Source organism: Kogia breviceps, chromosome 4, assembly GCF_026419965.1.
Source record: "Kogia breviceps isolate mKogBre1 chromosome 4, mKogBre1 haplotype 1, whole genome shotgun sequence".
Taxonomy (NCBI): Eukaryota; Metazoa; Chordata; class Mammalia; order Artiodactyla; family Physeteridae; genus Kogia; species Kogia breviceps.
This window is the reverse complement of record NC_081313.1, coordinates 46,810,817-46,837,052: the sequence shown is the minus strand read 5'-3', so window position 1 is coordinate 46,837,052 and position 26,236 is coordinate 46,810,817. Positions and strand designations below refer to the sequence as shown.

Genomic DNA, 26,236 nt, shown 5'->3' with positions numbered 1-26,236 from the left:
ATCCAGTTCTGTGATACTATGGATGCTCTGTAAGTTGCTAAGCCTGTGAGGAACCAGACCACACCTGAAGAGGTTACCCTTTACCTCCATGGAGGGACCCCATCCGTGGTTGCAAGTGCTGTTGTTCATGGGAGTGTTTTCCCTACTCCTCCTCCCTATGAAGACAAGGTTTCATTGAAGAGATGAAGAGGAACAGCTTCTAAGTCATTGATAACTCCTAGATGTAAGCAAATATAATGTATGTCTGAGAGCACTGCATTTGATATCTATTACTTTCTTAAACATTCCCCCCATACTTTATTATTTTATCATGTGCAGGGGTGATAGAGACTTTTGCTATGAGAATGATCTCTTCTGTTAAGTGGCAGTTTCCTTTATATAATCTTGGTCATGATGAAGCTGGCAGGGCAGGATGGAGGCCTCTTTCTGTGCTTGGATCACTCATTGGGCTTGATGCCACAGGAGCTCCCTGCCTGGTGCCTGAATGGCCTGCACAGTGCAGGGCTAGAAAAACCTCCCTTTCCCTGGCGGTGGGTGATTCTGTCTTCTCACAGCCTTACATTAGGCAGTAAGTGAGGAAAAAACACCACCACCAAGAGCAACACACACACTAGAGCCAGCCTTTCAATGGGGAATGAAGGAGAGGTGCCCTTACTTTACAGAAAGCCCTGCAAGGCCCTGATCAATCTTGCCACAGACTGCAGATTTTACAGATAAAGGAAGAGTGTTTTCTTTGGTGCAATAAAGCTGCAAACACAGATCTTGAAACAGCTGTCTGATCATTTTTTTTTCAAGTTGTTAAGCCCTTCCACAATCTAATCTCTGCAAAGGGCCTTGAATCAAAATAGAGGAGGGAATCCGTGCATTGAACAGAGGACTTGTGTAGAAGGTAAGGAAAGGAGTATTTTTGAGTACTTCCAAGTACTGGGTGAGATTCATTCATGGATATCATAACATCATTCACAGATGTTATAACTGACTGCCTAGGAAAAGCTGTGGGGTAGCTGGTGTTATCCTTATTTTTATGGGTGAGGAAACTGAGGCCCACAGGGTTACTGTTTTGCCTACAGGCACACAGTTAGCATGAGACTAAGCTGGGTGTGTCTGCTTCTAACTCAAGCTCTTTCTTAGGTATAATAAATAGCTCCTATGACGACATATTGTTTTGGAGTGTTCTAATTCTTTTATGTGCATGTATACTTTATATATTTTAATTTATGTACTATAATCCCATTAATAAAAATTGGAAAATACAGAAAGATACAAACACACACATAAGTGCACAGACGAAACAGTTCTATCCTAACCCCAAGCACATAGAACCTGATATATAGCAACTGGCCCTGATAAGGGTTTCCTCTCTTCTCTTTGCCTCTTTGTTAATATAGTGTTGCATTTTTTGCAAGTCCTTTCCCCTCAAGCATATTTCTAATATAATTAGAATCAACATATATGTTCAGTTTTAACTTAATTTTTTCCATACTGCTTCATTCTGTCACTTAATTTAGTGCTCTTTTTAAGGTTGTCATTTTAATAACACCTGTGTGGTAAAAGGAGACACAGAAAGAATAAAGCAGTCCCTGAGTGGTCTGGGCAGAAACCATAGGTGGTCATAGTGACAGCTGTATGCTTTTCTTCAGTCCTCTTGGTCTGATTGAAAGGAAGATGGTTGAGATGTTATCATTTGGTCTGTATCACAGGAGAACAAAGGTATGATTTTTGGCTTAGCGTGGAATACAGGAGACAGTGTATCTGCTGACTTTCTACTTCCACTTCCTCCATAGCTCTGAGGAGACAGTCAGACGGGTGTGACTTTCAGATGTCTTCCTTCTATCTGCTTACTAATGAACTATTTCTGTTTATTGAGTTAAGTTGTATATCCAGCTAGAATTGGGCCCGGGTCAGAAAGTGAGGACTGATGCTCATGGGATGTACACCCATGTGTGGACAGTGTCAGAGTTCCAGAAGCAGACGTCTGGAGGCTGCTCAGTCTCCTGCCCCTCCCACGTTATCCATGAGCATCCTTCCATGCCTGTGCCGCCCAGGGGTGAGTCTGCACCAGTGCGGGGATGCTGTTGACAATGTCGGGTGCAGAGGAAGGAAGGGGAGCAAGTTAGAAAGACACCAGCTGGCACTTTACCATTTGGAAGCTGACCTTTTTCTTCTACAAAACGTTTATATGGCTAGACTCTTGACCTGAGGGATTTCCTTCTTTATGAAGTCCCATGAAAATGTACTCTGATTCTACTTTCTATGTCTCTCAAGGGTCTGCTTTCACAGGCTTTCCAATAGCCTGCTGTGGGGAAACAAACTACACTCTTTGAAGGAGATTTTAACATCTCTATAAACACTTTCTCTCTCGTTCCCTTACACTCACTGTTATGAAGATTGTGTTTAGGGCAGGAAGTATCCTCCCGTTTGAGTGACAACAGTGGGCTCAATCTTGTAAACATCTGCCTGTTCTTCCTGTTGCATCTGGCTTCCTGCTTCCTGCTTTCTGTTGCTTCTCAGCAAGTCCTGTTCAGCCAAGCACACTTCTTCCTCTGTCTGCGTTCGGCTGCTTCTACCAAACTGTCTGCTTTCTCGAGAGGAGAGGGACCAATGTTCTCTGCACCTCTGTAACTTCAGTTCTATTCCTGCGAACTTATGTTCACTCACATAAGGGGGCTTTCTGTCTTTATTAACTTGTATTAAATACAATTGTCACAGAGGCTGCTTCGGAGAGCCCCTTGCCCACATCTTACCCGCCCAGCCTTTAGCTTGGGAAGGCAATGTGGTATCCCAGAAAGGATGCAGCCTACTTTTTTTTTTTTTTTTTTTTTTTTTGAGGAGCAGGGTATTAGTGCTGGACCTGAGACACAGATGGGTGACCCCCAGGACCCTTTGTATACCCACACTATTTGCCATGTACAGAGGAGGAAGAATGGAAGAGAAAACAGTTTTTTCTGACTCTAGGTTCCCACCAACTAAGGCTTTCTGACTGAATTGTAAGTGATCTCAGGGCTGGCCTTTGGACTGTTTTATGTGCTCCCACTGGTTCAAGAGGTTCATAAGGTTCAAGATCATGTGCAGCCTTGACCTCCGGTAAAAGTGCAAGAGCCTCACATGGCCCAACTGCAGTTTCCCTCCCCACTGTGCTTCCCAGCCAAACAATGCTCCTAATCACATGGACCAAACGCAGGGCTCACTTCACCTTGAGTGGTGGCCTTTAGTTCCCTGACGGCCCAGGGAATTATTCAAACAAGTCAGTTATATCCTCCTGTGGCAACTAGGGGTCACCTCATCCTCTTGTTACTATAAAACCCACCTCCTATGGCCTTCGCTTGTTCACTCTGTTCATGAGTGACCCCAAGTGTCCCTGCGTGGCAGGCAGTGTCTTCCCCTGGGCTGTGAGTATTTATGACTACTGAACTGCTGTAGGTCTCAGCCATCCCGTATTATGTGTCATGTTTTCAGCCACCTTCACAGCCCTATGGTAGGAATCCTTCCCTCACCAATGGGGTGAAGAAGAGGTGATCAAAATTCAGCACACCCAATTTTTCTGTTCTTAGCATGTGTCAAGTATAGTTCCACTTTCCAATTATGTGTCCTCTCTCCTGTAAACTGCACAGAGCCGGAAACATGCCTGTAATTTTCATGACTATATCTTTGGTGTCTAGCACTGTGATGTCTGGCACATAGTAAGCACTCGATAAATATTTGTTGAATAAACGAATGAGTGAATTCTAAAGGCCCTTTCTGGGTAAGGATTACAGTATATGTTCTCTCTTTCCAGCTATAAAATTTTATTATTCCACAATGGGGGATGGAGTGAAGTGTGTGAGCAGAGCTCATAGTTGCCTTCTAGCTTCTTCCAACCTCAGAAATATCCCAGAAAAGCCAAGGGAAGAATGGATCATGAAGACATAATCCACATCCCCTGTTCACAGCTTACTGTCAGAGTGATGTACTTTTGTTGAGGCAGACCTTGCCAAATGTTGCTGAATTTGGCAAACCAACTATATTTCATACCTTCTGAGACATCCTGGTCTATTTGCCTAATGAACTTGAAAAGAATTTAGTGCCTGTCTCTCTCAATTTTGTTTTGCCTGGCTATTTTCTCCAGTTCTAATTTGTCTGTGGAGAGAGCTGCTGCCAGCCACAGAGAGAGGACGGGGTGGTTTGGAGAGCCTCCATGCCACTGTTTTTGTGATTTCTTTAGCTATCACTAGGCCAAGGTACCATCATATTCTGTATGTGCTGATATCAAATTAATCAGCAGCCACTTATCTGAGCCATGATGATGGAATCATGTCAGGGAGAATTTGGCCTATGCAAAACTTTGGGAGCTCTATCTGTGATTTCCTTTTGATTATTTTCATGAAGACTTGAGCTTGAGGGGAATCAATATCTTTTAGAACATTGCGTCTTATCATTTAAGGCTTGACATTTTGTGTCTTCCCACTTCTAAAATTTTTCCTTACCCACGCCTCCAATCTAAGTCTCATCATTTAAGCAATTAAACTCATATCTGACCTTCTCTGGGGAGCCATTCCTGCATTTATCTCTTTGTTTCCTTTTCAGAGCTCCCTAACATTTTTTAGTTTATTATTTTTCACGTGTAGTATTATACGACGTGTTCATTTGTGCTTTTTGAAGCCAAGGACTTTGAGGCATTTTCTTTTCTCTCCAGAGTGCCCTATCCAGTGCTGTGTTCATAATAGGATTTGTCAACAGCTGCTGCTTGATTGTTTGATAGTAGGAACCAAGTGGGTATGCCTCCACGAGGATGGGTGTCATTTATTAGGAGATCAGACAACAAAACTGGTGTCAGTTTGTCTGAGTTACCCTGAATGGATTCACAAGGCATCCTGAGCTCTGTGTATTAAAGCAGTGGAGACACCATGATGAATTTTACAAGAGCAAGTTGACTAGGCAGTTTCCCAGATGTTGCTAAACTCTGCTTTAACTGTTTTGTAGGGCTCGTGTTAACTGTGTCTCCCACCTGGAGACGGTGACTCTAGATCTAGAGATATGACAATTCTTGTCATTTGTTCTTTGCCTGGATTTACAATTTGCTCTTTGCAACATCACTTCTGCCACCTATGAAAACAGCTGGGCCCAGCAGTTGGAGCAATGGATTCAAATTTATACGGGGCATGTGGTCACTGTCATCTCCCGTGATTAGAAGCAAAGGAAAAGAGGAGCGGTAAGAATGAGCCAAGTCATTATTTTAGAGTGTCTTGGTTTCCAGTAAGACAGTAGAATTTAAGGGAGTTTCCCTGCCGGTCCACTGTAGCATCCTTAGCGGGACTCTTTGTCAGATGATTGGTCCTGAAACTCATTAACAGAGGCTTTGTTGCTTCACAGGAGGTGGGTTTAGCGCAGAGGTTTGTATGACCAAACCCATCTCAGCAACTGATACTAATTGGCTCAGGAAGTCCCAGGAGAAGTTGTCAATCGCAAAGACGAAGTTTTTGTTTATAATTTGTAGTGATTTCTCCTCTACTGCTTTTCCTCCATCCCATCCAGACTGCCTCTCCTTCTTGCACAAATAACAATGGTCATCCCAAAGTACCAGAAATTAGGGAGTCGAGGCACGTCTTACTTGATTCCAACTGCCTTTTTGCTCCATTTTCCATTCTCCTCAGGGTTATCTTTCAGAAGGAGGTGTGAGCTCCTCCTCTCCCCCACCTTTCCCCTCATCACTACTGTTAGTGTGAACCGATGCCCTAGCATGTGGGAGGAATTTTTGCCAAGGTTTAGCTGACAAAACTAGAAAGTATTGTTGAAAAATACATATACAATGTCAATGTATTTTAGAAGGTTCCTATAATGGGACCTTAATTCTATTCTGCTGAAAACTGGAGATGGTCTTAGTGTCTCATTGTATACTTTTGTTAAATCATTTTATTTTAAGATTAAATCACAGGGTAAGGAAACCCTCCTCTGTTGACAGGATATATTAGATGTGAAAAAAGAGAAGCTTTCCGTGGTTCAGGGACTCTTCTGTTAAGAAGATAATGATATAGTAGCTACCATTTAATAAGCACTTAGACATGAGGAACTACCATGATCCCAACTTTACAGGAAGAAATTGAGGGTCAGAGGTTCAGGTCCCAAAGCACGCGTCAGTGTCAGTCTTGAACTTGGGTTTCCCCAGATCCAAAAGCCCACACTATTAACCACTATGCTGTGCTGCTCTTTTGCTGTATTTTTGTCCAGTCTTTAGCCCCACTTACAAAGCATTTAAATTAGTTATCAGAACTCCTGTTCTTCCCAGTGTTTGATGAACCAGCTCAGGCATAGTTGGCTGTCCATTCTACAATTGTGTTATATCATGTAGTGTGTTTAGGGCCATAGTGCAATCAATATTATTGCTAAATCCAGGTGATAATGAGCTTTCTGGGTAATGACGGCAGATCCAATGGACCTTAGCATATTTATCTTTCCCCTCTCTGTCTTAACACTGAGATGGAATGTTGGTGAGGAGACTAGAGATACTTGGGGATAAGTTCTCTGTGCCTGAACTACACAGACTGCACTGAAGTTCTGTCAGTCACCTAGTTATAGGACATGATTAGCGCCAAGAGGACACAGGGGAACTTCAGTTCTTCTGGTGAATATGATGTAGGATGCAGGGTTGGGGGAATTCAAAAGAATAAAAAACTGCAGAAACATTTAAAAAAATCTGTTTCATGTACGCTTGGAGCCCGGGAAATTGTCAATTCCTTTTTTCTTATTATGTACTCAGGAGGCTTTTCTTTTTCTTTTTTTTTTTTTGCGGTACACGGGCCTCTCACTGTTGTGGCCTCTCCCGTTGTGGAGCACAGGCTCTGGACGCGCAGGTTCAGTGGCCATGGCTCACGGGCCTAGCTGCTCCGCGGCAAGTGGGATCTTCCCGGACCGGGGCACGAACCCGTGTTCCCTGCATCGGCAGGCGGACTCTCAACCACTGCACCACCAGGGAAGCCCGGCTTTTCTTTTAGATAGGGTTTATAGGACTATACTATAATCTTGACCAATGCAAATTGATTTTTAAAAAATCATTAAAAGCTTTAAACTTTAGACGTTATCTTTAGGTTGTAAGTGCTAAACTCAGTCTACCTCCTTGTTTCATGATAAGCAAAATTCATCTACAGACCATCAATGCTAATTAATTTGGATACTCCAAAAGCATACATATTCTTTTTTTCAATGGAGGGATTTTAGTGTTGCAGTTGTTTATATTTTGTTTTAATTTAAAGTTAAATTGAATAGAAAGGAAGTTAATTTCGTTACATGTTGAAACTCCTCTAAAGCCTTCTCAGAATTATTTGTTTTTAGCCATGGGTTCTAAAAACAGATGTAGGAGAGGATGTGTTGGAGAAAGGGAATTGGTTCAAACCTTCATGGTTTCTGATTTGGAGTAGAATAATTGGTTCTGAAAAGTCTTAAGTTTGGACCATTCATTAGAGCAACTCTTCTCCAATGTAGCTGGGTCAGTGAATTACCCCCAACATTCAGGTTGTTTCTATTTGATCAAGAAATGGGATACAAAAATGAACAAATAATCCAAATCATATTTTAGTCATAATTTTTACCTTTTTCTATTCTATCTTATGTTCAAAGAAGTAAATCTATCTAGGAAGGAATTCAATCTAATAATTTGTTTCCAGTCTTCTTTCACTTTCGTGTTTCCCCATAGGGTAGAGAGAGATGCCAGTAAACAACAAAATGATCAAAAGATGAGGCTGAGAAGTAGAATGTGAGGCAAGTCTCTGGATAGCACACAGACAGCATAGCCAGCCTCTGACTCAGAGGCTGGCTCAAAAGGTTGACAATGACTTTGCAGTTTTATCAAGTCCATCTCTTTTCTTTAGGCAGTACTGTTTTTATACCTTTCCCAGTAGATGATAATCTATCTTATTTTTTTAATGAAACTTCCAGTGTAGAGGACAGCAGCTCCGTTAGGAACTCATTGTGCAGTTAGATGGTTTTCAGTGAAGGATCCTGTTATTGTCGATTTTTGTTCTTCATCTCCTCCGCTGGGATGACCAACTTTATAGAAACAGAGTTGCATCCACGCACCGTCGTTGTCTGTCATTCCAGAACAGATTGACAGAGGATATGCCTACCCTAGAGAACAACTACTCCAACTACTGTGACTAGTTTAAGTCGTCTCTCCTCTAGATTGAGAATACAGGCTTTTCTAGTTTAAATTCAGGTTGTAGTGTTGACTTATGTTCACTTAGATCTTCACATTTTTTGCCAACTCTATGCATTGCTAGAATTTCCCTGCTCTGTCCTAAAATCGTGCTGGTTCTGTTAATCAATATCCAAAATATGTTATTTTTAAAAAATGTGACATTGGTGTATATGATCTATAGGACCGTAGGATTAACACTGGAATGACTTAGTGTCCTGGAAATCAACTCTGTTTCTGCCATAGCTACTTCTGGTGTGTGATTTACTAAGTGTCTCTGAGCCTCAATTTATCATTTAAGGTGTGGGCAGATTAGAGCAGCTTTTCCCTGTGGATTTTCCATGAGATATTAACAGACATAAGATGAAAAATGGTCCCATTTATAAAACAGGCGGTGGTGATGGTGGTCGTGGTAGGATGCACAAGGTGAAATTAATCGAAACAGATTTCTTTCCTGAAAGATTTGAGCCTTAAAAAAAAAAAAAGTACGTCGTAAATCCTCAAATCTTCAAGAGAAGTTTCCTAAAGTTATCCAGCTATGGTTCCTTTTTTTCCCTTTAATCCGACCTTAATGCCACCCACCCTTGACCAGGACTATGGCATGTCTGGCCATTTCTTTTTCTTATTGAATTGTATGAATGCTTCATTCCATTAAAAAAGTGTTCTGTTTCCTGCAGGTGTGAGCACACACTACTGCTGTAGCTGATGCCTAGGCAAGGGTATGAAGCAGCGTGTTGCTGCCATCAGCGTGGGCAGCCAGAGCAGGCTGTTCTGTGGGCTGTTTTGTAATACAGTTACTAAATGGTCCCCTCTTTCTGTTAGTTCAGCATTACAAAAGCCAGGCCTGGCTAGTGATGTGTATGTGACAGGCTTCATTTCCCCCTTTGTCTCAGCTATTATTGGAAAGGTCCAGAAATTGCCGGTCAACTGGGGCTGTGGGTACATTCTGCTTCTGCTGCCCTTGGAGGTCTGAAGTGTTGCAACTATTCAGTATGGTTTGCTCTTCACTTGAACAAATTGCCAACAGCTTGTGTGACTCCTTGAGAATAATGAGAATCAACCTCATTTTAGGAGAGGGGACAGATTGTGTCTGTATTTGGCAACCCACATCTCTCTGCTGCTGGGATTGCTTAAGATACTCCATGGAGATTGACGGAGAAATGTCCATTTTGTCTGAGAAGCTGCTGCGTTCTGTCAGCATCTGCTGGAAGTAATGCTTTCTCTAACGTAGCTTCACTCCCCAAACCACTGGACGGGACGGAAGTTAATGTAAGTTTCCTGCAGTCTATTTCAGTCCCTTGTCATTTTATCAGGGAGCTAAATGCTAAATGCCTTCAGACACATTGTAAACTAAGGATGCCATTTAAAACAAGAAAGAAACTTGAAAAGCTGTATTGAAGCATGCAGGTCGTAGTGTTAAGATAAATACTAATGTTTTGTCTTGCGAGAAAAACTCAAAATTAGTTTGGGAATTGCTAGGGCCACAAAAATTGTCCTATAGCAAAGAAAGCAAAAGCTCCTTAAAAGTAAGGGTTTTGTGCAGAACCGCAAAGAATAGATGGAAATGATTTGAGAATAGTCTTTCCTGAATACTATTTTTATCATTTTTTTTCCTCTGAAGATTGTATAATGCTGCATAGGTGCATGTAGGATTAAATCCAGATTCTCCTTGGCCATCTTTTCTGTGTGAATTTTAGACTCTATAGTATTGTTAAGTAATTTAAAACTCAACTTTCTTGTTTCCACACCAATATGTGTTTTACCCAAGAAGAAAGCCCACTCCTTTCCCTGTCAGTGTGGGCGCTACTTCTTCAGAGATCTGCCTCCTCATCTTCTTTCCATTCTGTCTTGTCCACACTGTGTTAGCTCACATGTTCAAAATGTGTTGCTTTATCAGTCCTCTTGGTTATGGGTGTGTATTATTATTTCCTTGAGGGGAGAGCCAGTTATATTTCTTTTATACTTCCCAATGTGTTGACTAGAAAGTTTTTCATGTAATATGTATCCAGTAAATGTATTTATCTGACTAACTTTTATTCTAAAACATTCATGAGATTCAAATTGTGAGCACATTTCTGGATGGTTGGGGGACATGTGTTTAGGGTTACTGATTTCATATTTTAAATAAAACCATAATTTAAGCATTTGTGAAATAACGTAGATTCTGATTTCTGTCTGTCCCTTAATCTTTAAATAAATGGTTTTTAAAACCTTTAAAAAAAAAGATGTTTTCAAATCTCTGATGAGGCCATGTTAAAGATATTTAAACTATAAAAGTAATTGGCCAGCTGATGCTGAAGTTTGAGATAACATCCTTGATTGTGTTGATTATGTGATTTTGGAACTCTACACATAGAGTTGATTCTAGCAACAGTTTAGAATAGAGAGTATTCCTTTGACTAATTGGAGTGACAGTCTGGTGGCATTAATTTTCTGGAGATTCCATAAGGTAGGCTTGGTAAAGATGCATGGAAGAACTGCTCTGATGTTTAATCACTAAACTTAAAATCTGAGATTCCAAATGTAATACTGAAATCATGAGCTTTTCCTTTGACATGCATGTGTCTAGACAGATGATGAGTTTGTTAAACATCAGGATTATAATTCAAAATGACACCATCAATTTAGAGAAATGTAAAGAGTTGTACAGAAGCAATGTCTGAGGATTCACTTGCTGAGGTTAGGTTGGAAAATACATTGTCTAATACAGGCTACTTTTTGGACCCAAGAGTAAATCATGGCCAAAAGCAAGCCTATTCTTGAGGACTTGATGACAGCGTTGATAAAGAGAAATTAATTGTGAATTTAAATTACTTAATACTTATAACAACCTCCTATGTTATAATTATGTTTATTCATAAATGAGGAAATTGAGGCTCATAGAAAAGAAGTGAGTTCCCCAAGTCATACAGTTAGTAAGCAACAGAGTTAGGATTGGAACCAACTTCTCATTGGCTCCCAAGATACTGGAATGAGATCTGGAATGTTTTTCAGGAAACAGAAAGTTAGTCATGGATAGTTATCATGAGGTATAAAAAAGAGAGATTCCTTGTGGATGCCGAGTTGTTCCAATTAGTTACTGTTGGTAAAGGTGAAATATGTGTTCTTTCTAATCTCAGCTGTTGTGGTTGACATGGTCTGATATGAAGGGTGATCACTAAACTTGCAGAAAGGAATATGACATTGTTCTGAGGAAACAAAGTTAAAATCAGGTAGCAGTCCTCTCCTTTTAGGAAGTGTTGGGACCATGCTATTACTTTGCAGTAGATTTTCTATGAGTGAGACAATGCCCATTAATCAACACTCTCATTGTATATTAATAGCTATACTAATTGAGCATTTGCTATATGCCAGGTACTACATTAAATGCTTAATGTATGTTTTCTCATTTAATCTCTTCAGTGACCCTAAAATGTAGATACCATTAATATTCCCATTTCATAGACCAGGAGCCTGAGGCACAAAAGATTAAATGACTTTTCTAAGACCTCACGTCTCATTACTGACTGAATTAGATTATGTCTAAACATCATGATGACATAGTCTATGTTATTAACTACCTCCTGCCTCTTGCACTGTAAGCACTCTACTTAATTTCACAGATGATTTTGCACTGGGCTTACCCAGATGATTTTGAAGCCCCGACCAAGTTATGGCTGCAAGATTATATTAAAGGACACCAGAGAAACTCTGTGTATTGTTACTAATGACTATTATTTTTGGTTTAGTTGGAAGGACAGGTAAATTCTGGCAGCAGAGATGCTCTGGGAATCACTTCCTTTATCTGTAAAATGGAATCAAAGGATTTCCCTGGTGGTCCAGTGGTATAGTCGTCCAGTCCTCTTAATGGTATAATGAAGGCATAATGGGAAGAAATCTTTTCTTGCCTCTTAGTGTAATATTGACATTTCTGGTTGAACCCTGGACTCTAGTTATCAAGGGATCTTAGACCAAGAACAAAGGGATCATATTTTGTCTCCCACATAGCAATACTCTCCTTTGAGAAATATCAGTCTTTAGTTTGACAAGAGTATGTTACTTTTTGCTTATCAACCCTGGCTAAAATAAAATTTTAGAGCAGTGTAGAAAGAAGAACTGTATCTAAGATATACTCCTGCAAGAATTGAGGTTGATTGATGATTCTTTTCAGAAGCATGAAAGATTCTGAAGGTGTAATATGTTGATGGCTTTGTTGAATTAGCGGTTTATCACACCACATAGTTCTGTGAGTAATTGAGTCACGTTCCTTTTTACTCTGTCCCATTATTACAGGTTAATCAGGGACATGTAGCTCCTGAAATATTGACAGACATGTTTTGAATTATTATTTTGGAAACCATCAAGACATTCGGTACCTTTAGATTTAATACCGTTGACTTCAGTACTAACTCCAGGCATGTTAGATGTGAGCCTCTGTAAAGAAAAGTGAATAATATTAATTAAGACAGTGTGACTTTTCTCCTCACGATAAATTATCTTGCTAGAATGGTAATAAAAATGTTTTCAATAACAACACTACCTGAGATTTTTCTTACTTTGTCATATGATAGCTCTTTACTGTAAAATTAAGATGGCCTCTCAACTCGGAAGCACCTTCAATTTATCAAAAAGGGCCAACCTAATGTTCCAAAGCAGACTCAATCCTTTTAATGCATTTCCATTTTAGGGCCAAGGGAAGTGCCTTGTTCTGCAGGAAAACATTTCTTGGCTAACTGTTATTTTAAATGCTTGCAGGAGACCACAGAGTAAGAGAGAAGAGACAACAACAACCTCTAGCATGCCTGGGGTATCATTTGTTCCTTCATATTTGTGGAACCCTGTGTCAAGAGAGGAAACATCTAAAAATAAAATACATTTACTCAGAATCTCTGCAGCAAGGTGCAAAAAGCCTGTTCTATAGGAGCCCAGATTAAAAATTACATTGTTGAAACTTGCAGAGCAAATGTTATCAGCAGAACCATGGTGCTTTCTGGTTAAATTTGTGCCATCTGATTAGTTCCAATAAATTGTCTTCCAGTACTAATGCTTTTGGCCTTTTAGTTGGTGGTGACCCATTTGCTGGTGAGTTGTTTCTTCATAGTCCAGTAATTACTGGCCTTTCCAGCAGTGACTTAATCCACCAGTGTGTACAGTCACCAAAATTCAATCTAGTCTATTCATCACTCTAGTCAAGTTCCAAGTGGTAGGAGTCAAAATCTTACTCTAGTTCACATATATGTTTTTATATAGCTTTTCTCCTAAAATGTGGCTTGGAATGGAAAATAGAGCCCAGGAGTGGTATAAATACCATTTAAAATTTATTGATAAAGAGGATCCATGAGGAGGAAAAGGGGCCAGCCAGATGAATTAGGTACACTACTGGGTGTACTACTTTTCTTCCAGTTGGTTCCTGCTCTCTTAGATACTGCTCTAATTTTCCACTCCTTCCGTAGGAGTCAAATCTTAAAACTGAAAAATTGAAAGTTGTAGCATCGTGCATTTCTACATCTCATTATCAGTCCAGACCCCTGCCGTTACCACCCCCATACTTTCACAGGTCTTTCAACTGTCTCCAAAACCCAGTGACTAGTTTACCATACATTTCCAAGGCTCTCCTTCTTTTAGTAGAACTTCAGCTATTTTGAAACCTCATTAGAAAAATCTAACTCAACAAGCTGGAATGGGTCTGTAGCTGACAGTTGACCAAAAAAAGAAAGTATTGAAAAAGTAAGCTGTGTATTTGGGAGTATCGATTTTGCAAATTGGAGTGAGATTTTTTTAAAAAGAAGTTATTTATATGTGAGAAATGTATCTTTCTTTGTTTAAAAGTTATGTTCACGCCATATTCTTCATCCCCCCCCCCCAAATTTTTAGTTTTGGTATTCATCTAATCTCAAAATTTGAAAATAATCAAAGTTACTAGATTGAGGAGGCCCAGGAATACAGGGTCACTTCTGTATAAATCTTTGCTTCTTTGAGCCAAGCCAAACTGAGACTATTGCCTGCTTGGTGACGCTCTCCTAACCTGCCTCTAGAGATGCTTATCCTTACTGCTCAGGGACTGGGGCCCTGACACAGGTCCATTAGAAGAGCATGCTTTTATGTGCGATGAACTTTCAAGCTAAAATTTTTTTCCTCGGTATTGTTGTTATACTATTTGTTCAGTATTAGGAAAAGTGAACAATAATTTATAAGGGAAAAATATCCATGCTGTGAAAAACTCTTAAAATGGACTCCAAGTTTTAGCAGAATCAGTGTGTCTGATGACAAAATCACTGCCTACAGAAAAGGAAGATTTTCAGTTAGTGGGGTCAGAGAGTATATGTAGAAGCACTGTAAGAAACCTTGAAAATTTAGCAGAAGAGGATTTTCCGTAACAAAATTCAAGGAAAGGTCTTTCAGTGGACTTTTTAATACTTATTTCAAATTTCTTTTACATTATCTGGCATCTCAAGTGCTTTTGATAGCAGATTGAATTCAGACTGTAATTTTCATCCTTGGTAGTTTTAAATAACATCACTTCAGATCTAGCTTAATTTTGTTCAGACATTAAGATGTGTAGTTTCTGCTTTATTTACAAGTAGAGGAGGGACCAGGGTGATGAATACATTTTGATTTCTGTTTTCTCATTCTGTATCATAGTGCAAATGAAGACTTTTTTTTTTCTTTTTAAAAAGCTGTGTCTAGTTGTATCTTTGCAAAATGCCTTTTCAGAAAATAAGTTTTGAATATGCACTTTAATACTATTACTTGTGACCCTACCTAGGCCCTGTGCTGTTAAATCTTAGGTGTGTGAGTCTTACAGCTGAGTAGTAATTTTAGTGACATTTTAATGTCAGATCCTCTCCTTAGTAGGCTGTTTGCATATTGCATGCAAGCTATGTATTAGCATTTTTTTTAACTTAAAATATGTTGATAAATGATTTTGACATGACTTGTTCTCTTGGACTAACAGTATTTTATAAACATTATTATGCTTTACTCTTGAATGACATATGACACTGAGAGACAGAAACTGGGTTTCTGTCCTGCCATGGCTGCTTGGTATTGATCTTGCTCAGCTAGTTACTTATTACTTCACCCTAAATGTTGAATAGACTACATGGAGCCCTATGTGGGTATGAGGGGGAAATGGGGCCAGAAGTTGCAGAAGTTGCATTAACATACCATTAAGCTGTGGTCAGCTTCTCCCTAAAGGGCTGTAAGCCTCTTAAGACAACTTCCTTTTTAGGGAGTTGTAAAGCACAGAAACTTCAGAGGAAGGGGCCCAGCTGCAGGGATAGGGTTAGGAGTTTTCTTGCTCAGAGTAGTGACTTAGCATCATAGTGGGTCATGAATGGCTCTTTCCTGCTGTGGCTCAGGCCGAGTCCACCCATCAGTTATAGCCTCTGGGAAGAGACAGACACTCGGTGGTGACCTTTGGAGTCCTATGTTCATTCTCTGGTGATGTTCCTTGCAGAGTGAAAGCCAGCTCCTCCTTGATCAGGTATGGTGCCATTGTCTTGAGAGTGTTTAGAGATAAGAGTGGTGATGCAGATGTGTTAGGCTATGGTACATGCAAATGTAGATTTTGGGGGTGCTGAATTTAGAATGATCTAGAAGTGTCTTATTGGAATTAGCAGGCAGGCAAGATGATTTTGATACCAGGATCACCAAAGTCAGGATATGAGAGCTTGACAATATACTTGTTAGGATAAAACATTGATGAGACAAATATGTTTTAAAAAAGAAAGATTAGAAGAGTCATGAAAAAATTGTGGCCAGCCAGTCACTATCTCCTTTGCTACCACTCAAGTCTAAGTTACAATGGTCTCGCCCCTGGGTTAGTGCAATAGCCTCCTCACTAAGTTCTCTATGTCCATCCTGCCCCCTGGAGGCTGACCTCCACACCACTGAAAATACAAGTCTGGTTTTGCCACTCTGCTGTCCAAACTTTCCAAGGGCTTCACATCTCACTAGCAGTGAGATAGTAAGTTTTTTCTGTGGCTGACATGGCATTACAGGGTCTGCCCCTGGCCCCCTCTCTGCTCTCATCTCACACTGTTCTTATGCTCATTTATTCCACTTGAGTCCCTCTGCTTTCCTTGATGTTCCTTGAATATGCCATCCACCCTCCCTTCTCAGAACCTTTCCACATGCATATTCCTCTCATTGGAGTGTTCTTCCTCCAGATATCCATATCACTCACTTCTTCATTTCATTCCCATCTCTGTTCAAACAAGACGTTCTGCGAGAGAATTTGTAGCCATGGTATCTAAAATAGCACACTCACACTTACCCCATCACTCCCAATCAACTTACCCTGGCTTCTTCTTCTTCATAACACTTATCATCGCTTGTCATACTGTATTAAATCAAATGATATGAAATTGCCTTTTTTATGGGTCAGGAGCAATCAAATATTGGCTATTTCCTATGGTTCAACCTAAAATATATTTGTTAATTTATAAATTTCATTTCAACCTAAAATACATTTCTTAATTTGTTTATTATTTTTATTCTTTCCCCTGCACTAAGATTTAAACTCTGTGAGACCAGGGGTTAGATTTGTTTGGGGCAACTTCCCCAGTGTCTAAAATATAGCAGGCACTTAGAAAAGCTATATTGAATGAATGGAAAGAAAGAAGAAAAGAGGATGAAATTTGTTGATAGTGAACAGAGAAAACTTATATGGAAAGTGATCTTCGACAATGTAGAAAAATATGATTGGAAGAACTTCTGAGAGAGTCCAGAAAAATTGAAGGACTTATTTGGATCCATGTGAAGTACAGTGTAAAGTTTCTATCTAATTGGAGTTCTGTGCTATGTATGGACATTAATTATATATTTTTCAATATAGTTTCCTGAAACTGGGACTAAGGGATAAAGCAAGTCTAAGATAAAACACTTTTGAACTTAAAAAGTTTCACAATTGGCAAGTTACAATGATTCATAGCTTGCCAAATGTGATATCATTGATTCTTATTAGAGAGAAGTTATTTTTTTACTTTCAGTTCTAGAAACATGGCTGATAACTTTAGTATTGTGCCTTATGCAAACATTTAGAAATACTAGATTAAATAAACAAACTGTTTCATGTATATCTGATCTTGAAAGGAAATAAAGGTATCACTGTGAGTCAGAAATAAAGATAGAATTGAAAACCTCAGGGATAAACATGTGAATGATGCTGTGGTCACTCTTGGGAGGATGTAATTAATCTCTTTAAACGAAGGGCTTATGTTTTAACAACCATGTGGAAATATGAAATGAAAAATTGGGACTCTGTGGGCTGAAACAGATCTTTAGCACAAAGTTGTTTTGAATAGGAGGCTCTAGAAAAAAAAAATCTACCATCAGCACCGAAGAAACAAGATGTGTCTTAGAAAATAATATTTTCTCCAACCACATATCATTGTGGATTTGTGGCTCATTTGGATTTGGGATTTGAATCTGTACTCCTTGTATAATATGGAAAAGAACCACAACTTGAGAAATTAACCTAGAAGATTCTAGGCCACTGATAACTCTCAAACATCTGGCAAAACCATTTGCAAGCTTCTTGGGAAGGAGATTACCATTAAACCAAGCTTCATAGGATTCCTACAAATAAATTCCTTCTAAAGATTAAATTATAACCTAAAATTATAAAACATAAGAAAAAAGGCCCCCAATGAGTAAGAGTTATAAAACATAACAATGAGCAGGATTAAAACTTAATACCTTCTAATGATGGAAATATCCAATAGAATAGTATAAAATAAGAATATTAAAAATGATTAAGACATAAGAACAATTATGAACAAGAAAAGGTTTGCAAAAAATAGAAATTCTAAAAGTGAAAAATATAGCAATTGAAATAATAAATTATCAAATGTGTTAAACAAATTAGATATAACCGAAGAGAGACTCAATCAACTTGAATGTAATTTAAAGAAATCAACCAGAATGCATTAAGGAGAAAAAGAAAATATGAGAGAAAAGAGACATGTTGGAGAGAAAGAGAAAATTCAGTGTTTAATAGGCATTCTAGAAGGAGAGAATAGGGAGAATTGGGAAGAGACAATATCTGACTGCCAGGAAATTAAATTAAGAATTTAAGCAAAAAACAACAAAAAAATCCCAGATAGATTTGAAAATTAATAAACACAATTCTAAACAACACACGAGTCAAAGCAAAAACATAATAAAAATTAGAAAATATTTAAAACTGAATGTTAATGCAAGGATGTGGAGAAAATGCTGTTGTGCACTGTTGGTGATAAAGTGGAACAGCCACTGTGGAAAATAGCGTGGAGGTTTCTCAGAAAACTAAAAATAGAACTAACATATGACCTAGCAATTCCACTCCTGGGTATATATCTGAAAAAATGAAAACACTAATTCAAAAAGATACATGCAACCCAGTGTTCATAGCAGCATTGTTTACAGTTGCCAAGATATGGAAGCAAACTAAGTGTCCAGCAACAGATGAATGGATAAGGAAGATGAATGGATATGTATAATTAACTAGAGGGTTCATGGGGGGGGGGAAGTTATCTGAGTCAAAGAACTCTGGGAAGTTTCAGTATACTTGTAACGAATAATATTGTAGAAAATACCTTTAAGTAAATGCAGAATCTGCATTTTGCAAAGGTCCCAGACTAAAGGCAATGTGGTATCCTGAAACAGAAGAAGGATATTTGTGGAGAAATTGATGAAATCCTAAGAATATCTACAGTTTAGTTAATAACATTATATTGATGTTAATTTACAGAATAGTTGCAAAGATAGTACAGAGGATTCTCATATACACTTTACCCAGCTTCCCCTAATATTAACCTATTACATAACCATGATACCTTGCCCAAACTAAGAATTTGTACATTTAAAATTATTCCAGAATGAAAATCTTATCAACAAATATCCCAGGTAGTCAGATGATTCATTTTTACATTAAACTTTGAGAAGCACCACCAGGATACTCTTTAAAAGTGCAGTTTCTTTGGTTTTACCCCAGACGTCATAAATAAGAACTTCTGGGTTGGAGATGGGATTCTGAACTTTAAAAAATCTCTTCTGGTGGTTGTCATGTACACTAAAATGTGTGATGCTAGTTTAGAGCTTTCTTTAAGGAGTTACCTTTCTTTGGAAAATGTAGTGGAGCTTGTTAGGCTATGGTCCATAAATGCCGGTCTATAGCCTGATATAAAACTATTATAAAATTTTCACCAGCCTGTGGCACAATGAGGAAAAATAGACTAATGATCTACTTCTGAAAGAGCAGCATGAGTAGCCCTATGGACTGGCTCCTCACTGAAATAACCATAACTAGAGAAAATTATTTTAATAACCTAACCACGTAAGTCTCTGGAAATTGTCCCAGGGGCATACAGCAAATGGAGAAACATTTAAAGAAAATCTACTAAGTGGAGGCTAAAACAGCCAGAGTTTCTAGCATTTAAGCCATGACTACTACCTCTCCCTCTGTCCCCACCAGCTCATCATAATAGAACCTATATTCCAGGTGGTTGTAGTAGAAAACATGGAACTTCCTCTCCCTGAAGCTTCCAGTCAAGGGCTACAATATCTACCATGGAGAGGCAGGCCACCAGCATTTCTAATCCTTCTCCCCAGTTCTATGTTGTAGAACTCTGTGCCAGGCAAGACTTAAAAGTCTAGGGCTCCCATCCCCATTTTATAGGGTAAAAGTTTGATCATAAGCATGGCAGACCAAGGATAATGGGCTCCAATCACCCTCCTCCCAGCTTGCTCACAGGACAGAGGTTCCCAGAAGAGGTAAGTCTAGAAGACCAGAGGCTATCGTCCCTGGGTAACACCTGCTTTACAAGCAGAGTCTATTCTGAGAGAAACAGGCCACTATTCCCTCCCCCAGATCCAGAGCAGTGGTGCAGAGATTTTTTTCCCAGGGGGAGAGCAGGCTATAAGACAGAGAACCTTATAGTTCTCCCCAAAGGAACTGACTTTATTTGTATCAGAATGTGAAAACATTTAAGTCTTAGACTACTGTTGAGAAAAATGGAGATTTTGGTAGTGAACAATTAAGAAGAGGCTGCTAGCTCCACGATAACAAAAAGATAAATTATAGGCCAGCTAGAAGTTTAACAGATAGTACCAGAGGAAGAGACAGCTAAGAAGAGTCCTTCTGGGGTTGTAACAAGCCTCAAAAACCCCAGAAGTGGGTTTTGGGGTTTTAATTCAATTGAATTGAATTAAACTGTGGAATAATTTATCTCCCAGGGAATTGTTGAAAACAATAGAGAAATCAGCCAGCAATTAACAGAAGCTAATAGTCTTGTGTTTTACTAACAGAGGCACACAGTTTAACAGATCAGGGAAAGAGGCAGTCAAGAAGAACCATGCTAAGTCACTGTCATCTTGGGGTGATTGTGGGCACGTGCAAGGCTGTGCCCTCTGAAGAGTGACATCAGATGTTGCAAACTGCAGGGCAAATAGACTTCACTGAAATAAGCCAGTTACATCACTAAATAATTAAGCCAAAACAATGACAAGCCCCACAATGTGGGAAACAGTATCCAGAGTTGCTGAAATATATTGTCGAAAATGTCCAATTTCAACAAAAAAAATTATAAGGCATGCAAAGAAACAGGAAAGTGTGATTCATACACAGGAATAAAAAAGGAGGCAAGAGAAATTGCATTTGAGAAGACCAAGATCTCAGACTTAGCAGAAATAGATGTCAAAACAACTATTATAAATATGTTCAAAGAATTAAAGGATAGAAAAAAACTAAAACACTAATTCAAAAAGATACAGGCACCTCAGTGTTCATAGCAGCATTATTTACAATTGCCAAGATATGGAAGCAACTTAAGTGCCTATCAACAAAAGAATGGATACACACACACACACACACACTCACACACACGCACACACACACAATGGAATACTACTCAGCCATAAAAAAGAATGAATTTTTGCCATTTGCAGCAACATGGGTGGACTTAGAGAGCATTATGCTAAATGAAATGTCAGACAGAGAAAGGCAAATACTCTGTGTGTGTGTGTGTGTGTGTATAGCCATGGCTTCCCTCTGCTGTTCTTCAAGACTATATAGCTACATCTTATATGTATGAGGTTACATTAGTATAACCACAGGTTACACTCATGGTTACCTGTGGTAGGGGGAGGGGCAAGATAGGAGGAGGAGATTAAGAAGTACAAACTATTAAGTATATAATAAACTATAATGACATATTGTACAACACAGGGAATATAGCCAATATTTTATAATAATTATAAATGGAGTATAACCTTTAAAAATTGTGAATCACTATACTGTGCACCTGTAACATATAATATTGTACAGCACTATACATCAATTAAAAAAGAATTAAAGGATTATCATAATTTAAAAAGTAAAGGAAGATATGAGGACAGTATTTCATCAAATGAAGAATGTCAATAAAGAAATAGAAATTATAAAAAAAGAACCAAAGAGAAATTCCAGAGTTGAAAGTTAAAATAACCTAAATGAAAAATTTACTAGAGGGGTTCAACAGAAGATATGACCTGTCAGTAGAAATAATTAGTAAAGATATATTGATAAAGATTATATAATATAAATAACAGAAAAATAATGAAGAAAAATAAACAGAACCTCAAAGAAATGTGAGACACCATTAAATACAGCAATATATGCATAATTGGAGTACCAGAAAGTAGAATGGTCCAGAAAAAGTATTTGAAGACCACAATAATTTGTTCCTTGAGAAATTGCCTTTTCTTCTGAGTCTAACCTTCCTATTTTACGTTGTTAAAATTTCCCTTTGTGATAAAAAAAAAAAAAGGAAATGTTACTTCTAGTAGATGGTAATTATTTTGTAAGGCCTTTAATTTTCAAAATAAAGTGTTGGTACTCCTTTATTGATCTCAAAATTTTTTAATGTAAAAATTTTATTGTTCCATAAAATCCTAAATTGTGGAACCACTGGTTTAAGAACTGTCTATTCAGTGGCCCTTGGAACCTGACAGTGTTAAGAAAAATAATAATCATTAAAGTTTTAACATGAGAAGGGTATTATAGATCTTCAAATTCCTAGCAAAAATACTTACTACGAAGTAAACTTAATGAATATGTGTTGGAATGAGTGATAGTTGAATCACAAGTATGTGACTTACTCTTGGAATGTGTGTGTGTGTGTGTGTGTGTGTGTGTGTGTGTGTGTGTAGCCATGGCCTTCTTCTGCTGTTCTTCAAGACTATATAGCTATATCTTATATGTATGAGGTTACATGTTTCTTGATAATCTTATTCCCATGACATTTTCCTTTGAGCTATTTATATGCATGCTGAGTTTTCAGTTAAGTTTCAGAAATCCTCTCCACTAAGTATTAAGGAAAAATTGGAACTATGTAATACCCCCTCCTCCAATTTTCAGTAATGTTTTCTATTAGTGGTATGGCTGGTGCTGCATTTGCACGTGTTCACTGTTTTCATTAAATTTTCACGTTTCTTCTTCTCAGTCTCTGAAGACCTTTTAAATAATTTGATTTGTTCTTCCTCACTGCCTGCAGAGGCACTCTTAATTTCTTGGTGAGAAACTGAAAAATATATTAGCTCCATGGAGGTTTCACTTTATCTTTTCCCTTCCGTGGGCTGAGTCTAAGGCTTCTTCATGTGTTGTGAACAGGTAGTACTGTGCTGACTGCTATGAAAATGCTTGGTAATAATTATACTCCCTGGACCTTTGTGGAATAACCTGCTTTACCCAATTTAGCACACAAGTGGTTGGGAAACATCTGCAGTCTTTCTTGTTGGAAACGTGTCTGTAGGAGGAGGCACTGGCTCTGAGACACCTCTCATCTCTGTTGGTGTTTTAAGAGCACACCTTTGATGTGGCTTCCCGAGTTTGGATTTACCAGCACATGAGGGTAAAGACTAGAACCGAAGTATTTTGGACCATGATGTGTGACCAAGGCAAAACATCAGTGCCGGGAAAATTATTGCTGATCCACCTGGTAATCCAGGAAGAATTGATCAGAGACTTAAAAGATTTAAAATTGTAAGAAAGGAGGATTATTCCTTGACTCAAAAGGCTTAGTACTCAAAAGGCAAGACCTGCCGGCACTCCTGTCAGCCACTAAATTATTGTCTTAGGAGAACAGAACCATAATGATAGCCAGAGTATTGCTTAATATCTGCTGCTATTTTAAAGTATTTTCCACAGCATTTCATTGTGTCTTAATGTTACTAAACGTTATATTGCATTTGCTTAAAACTGCTTTAATTGAAGCCATTTAAATTTACATATCCTACTGAGCCGTTTTGTACACAAAGCATTAAAATGCGAAAGTGGTGCTTTTTGAAAGATAACAAAGATAGAACAGTTGGTTATAGATTCTATTTGTGAAAAACCAGCCTTGAACAGGGCTAACAAGAGAGTGATTAAAGGGAATGTATTAAACAATTGCCTGACTAAGGGAGTCCCCCTTCCCTTGTATTGCATCAGCTCACAGTGGGACGTCTCCCACCTTTGCTGTTAGTGGAACTCATTTTTGGCACATAATCACTTTAAATATTATGGATACCTTTTGTTATGAATATCTCTTCTCCACAGCTGAACTGCCATCTTGATTTTACACTGGCCCTCATAGTGCCAGGGACAAAGGTGGCAATGTTGTAGGGGCTCAAGACAGAAGGATTTGGGGTCATCATTCTTAGAGGTCACGGCTGGTCTCACAGAAGAGAATGGTTTACTAGGACTATTATGGTCTCATTTGAATTATTTACTGAGACCCTTTAGGGTGTGTATTTCTTCCATACGATTTTTGGTTACTTTATCTCTTAGATATGTTACCATGTATTGTTTTAGGCATGGATTTTGTTGGAGATACTGGTGACAATTGTTACTAATCCAAATTAAATGGATCAGATAATTGAGAAGCCCAGGGGGTAGGCAGATCTGGATTTAGGACTCCAGAGATATCGGGACCATTTCTCTATCACACAGCTCAGTTTTTCTCTGTTCTGGCATCACTCAAGCAGACTCCACACACATAAGCTTGCCACCAAGTTATATACTTCCCACAAGGTTTACATCCTATTGCTTCAGCAACATCACTGGAGTGACAGCTTCTCTGTACTGGTAGTTGATTAACTTTTTTCACATACACACACTGTATTTTATGTTTACAAGAGATAAATAAACTGACACCAAGCATTGTAAATGCATGACCACAACAAAAGCAACAATGATTGCAATTACCAAACGTGAAACACACTCATACTATGTCATAATATTGACATTCAGTCCAGTAATCCTCCACTGTAAAAGCTCCTTTACTTTGCAGTGAAAATTGATTTGTATATTTTTTGCCTCTGAGTCCTTGTGGGATTTTTTTTTTTTTATTCAAACAGAAAGTCACAAAAATTATAATCATCCTTATCAGTTCACTCAGTCCCATGTAATTATTTTTTTATCTTGATCTTTTGTTAGCACTTTTATGAATTCATCAGTTTTCCATTAGAGTTCTGAAAATGCTTATTCATTCAGTTTAGCAGTATAGTCAGTTACTGAAAACCTGTACTTCTCAGAGTCTTTTCCATGAATTCCTTGAAGATGAAACCCCTTTATAGGAACATTTTTGCAAAAGCATCAGAGTACACCCAGAACTGTCTGTAAATGACAAAAGACTTAAAAATGACCACAGTTAAAGATTTGATGAAAGTTCACAATAATGCAATTGATAAGGAAATTTAGTTATTTCTGAGATATACATTTTAAAGTAATAACTAGAATTATGACTTATAACATACCAGAACATATAAGATTTTTAGAAATTTCATGTAAAGTCTGAAACTTTTATATTCACATATTTCCATACAAATAACCCAAAGAAAGTTTAGTATTAGTTGTTTTTTGTTTGTTTGTTTATACTGCAGGTTCCTATTAGTCATAAATTTCATACACATCAGTGTATACATGTCAGTCCCAATCGCCCAATTCAGCACACCCCCACCCCCACCCCACCGTGGTTTTCCCCCCTTGGTGTCAACTTTGTCTCACCTTCTGCCCTGCAAACTGGTTCATCTGTGCCATTTTTCTAGGTTCCACATACATGCGTTAATATAAGATATTTGTTTTGCTCTTTCTGACTTACTTCACTCTGTATGACAGTCTTTAGGTTCATCCACATCTCAACAAATGACTCAATTTCATTTGTTTTTATGGCTGAGTACTATTCCATTGTATATATGTACTACAACTTCTTTATCCATTCGTCTGTCAATGGGCATTTAGGTTGCTTCCATGACCTGGCAACTGTAAATAGTGCTGCAATGAACATTGTGGTGCATGTGTCTTTTTGAATTATGGATTTCTCTGGGTATGTGAACAGTAATGGGATTGCTGGATCATATGGTAATTCTATTTTTAGTTAGTTTTTTTTTTTTAAACATCTTTATTGGAGTATAATTCCTTTACAATGGTGTGTTAGTTTCTGTTTTATAACAAAGTGAATAGTTATACATATACTTATGTTCCCATATCTCTTCCCTCTTGCGTCTCACTCCTTCCCACCCTCCCTATCCCACCCCTCTATGTGGTCACAAAGCATGGAGCTGATCTCCTTGTGTATGCGGCTGCTTCCCACTAGCTATCTATTTTATGTTTGGTAGTGTATTTATGTCCATGCCACTCTCACTTTGTCACAGCTTACCCTTCCCCCTCCCCATATCCTCAAGTCCATTCTAAAGTAGGTCTGTGTCGTTATTCTTGTCTTGCCCCTAGATTCTTCATGACCTGTTTTTTTTTTTTTTTTTTTTCTTAGAGTCCATATATATGTGTTAGCATACGGTATTTGTTTTTCTCTTTCTGACTTACTTCACTCTGTATAACAGACTCGAGGTCCATCTGCCTCACTACAAATAACTCAATTTTGTTTCTTTTTTATGGCTGAGTAATATTCCATTGTATATATGTGCCACATCTTCTTTATCCATTCATCTGTTGATGGACACTTAGGTTGATTCCATGTCCTGGCTATTGTAAATAGAGCTGCAATGAACATTTTGGTACATGACTCTTTTTGAATTATGCTTTTCTTAGGGTATATGCCCAGTAGTGGGATTGCTGGGTCGTATGGTAGTTCT

The 26,236-nt window shown here is 38.4% G+C and overlaps 1 protein-coding gene across 4 annotated transcripts in view; it reads left to right on the top strand.

The window, feature by feature from the left end:
* PDE4D (phosphodiesterase 4D) overlaps window positions 1-26,236 on the top strand; it is a 1,495,323-nt gene that overhangs the window by 235,439 nt on the left and 1,233,648 nt on the right. Inside the window, exon 1 of one of the 4 annotated variants that reach the window (XM_067031001.1) lies at window positions 9,273-9,433. The exons of 2 other annotated variants lie outside the window; for them this stretch is intronic. The gene's annotated coding sequence lies outside the window, so the exon portion shown is untranslated. Of the gene's footprint in view, window positions 1-9,272; window positions 9,434-15,336; window positions 15,630-26,236 lie in introns of those variants that run through there. One more of the 4 variants, XM_067031003.1, reaches the window with a different exon arrangement.